The 983-nt window shown below is 37.4% G+C and overlaps 1 long non-coding RNA gene across 1 annotated transcript in view; it reads left to right on the forward strand.

The window, feature by feature from the left end:
* Positions 1-773: 773 nt before the first annotated feature.
* Positions 774-983, forward strand: part of LOC120608189 (uncharacterized) — a 15514-nt gene continuing 15304 nt past the window's right edge. The window contains exon 1 of the long non-coding RNA XR_005654322.1: positions 774-837. This is a non-coding gene — a long non-coding RNA (uncharacterized LOC120608189). The remainder of the gene's footprint in view (positions 838-983) is intronic.

Genomic DNA, 983 nt, shown 5'->3' on the forward strand with positions numbered 1-983 from the left:
CATCACATTTTCATTTTCTCTTAAAAATTGTCAAGAAGACTTTCACCAGAATCAATTAAGTTGAAAAAAGGCAATTACTCACCTGTTGGTGAAATTTTAAAGTAACAACAATAAAAAATCAGAACAAAGCATTACATTCTATTAAATGAATCCTGATTTTTAAATGATTTGTGAAGTTAACTTTCGAATGTTGAAGATAAAATGCACTTGAGAAACATCTTTACATTCTGTTCTAAGCTCTTTTCTCATAAGAACCAGCCGTACACTGAACCTCAGCGAGAGACAGATTATTTTTGTCTTATACTCAGTGTCTGAGTGTGCACAGAGCTGGGTCTGTGCTGAATGAAGTCAGTTCTCAATCTTTGGGGGGCTGTTTTGAAAGTTGACAGGTCTTCTAGGCCTGTTTCCTTTCTTTTCCCTCCAGAGTTCATTAGCACTCCCACAGGATGGTAAGTGGTTAAGAAAAATGAGAACGTGGAAATTGGCTTGTTTTGCTTCTAGTGAGCAGTTATGTTAACAGTTTTGAGTAAAGAGAAAATAATCGATAATCCATTAAAACGCTGCCTCAGGAGTAAATGCCTCTCTACTTTTTGCTGGGGTTAATTATCATAAAGGAAAATTACTGGATCATGCTCCTCCTGTTCCTCCGCCCTGAAAAATTCTAATTTCACTCCTGGATTGGGCTGAGAGTGGCTCTGACGAAGTGTGGGACCGGCTGGTGAGAGGATTAGCCTCAAGGTCCTCCCCATTCTCTTTCTCACTTCCCAGAGTCTCAGAAGTTGGCTCTCTTTCCTGAATAGATCTATTGATGAAGAAATGAGGTCAAATTGGCATGAAGTATCATTTTGAGAAAGAAATAGTGATGTGAATACTTTTGAGACTAGGGCAGCTTTGGCAAATGTTATGATTTCTTCTTTCTTTCTTTCTTTCTTTCTTTCTTTCTTTCTTTCTTTCTTTCTTTCTTTCTTTCTTTCTTTTCTTTC

The sequence above is a fragment of the Pteropus medius genome, unplaced genomic scaffold, assembly GCF_902729225.1.
Source record: "Pteropus medius unplaced genomic scaffold, Ma_sr-lr_union100, whole genome shotgun sequence".
NCBI classification, from domain to species: domain Eukaryota; kingdom Metazoa; phylum Chordata; class Mammalia; order Chiroptera; family Pteropodidae; genus Pteropus; species Pteropus medius.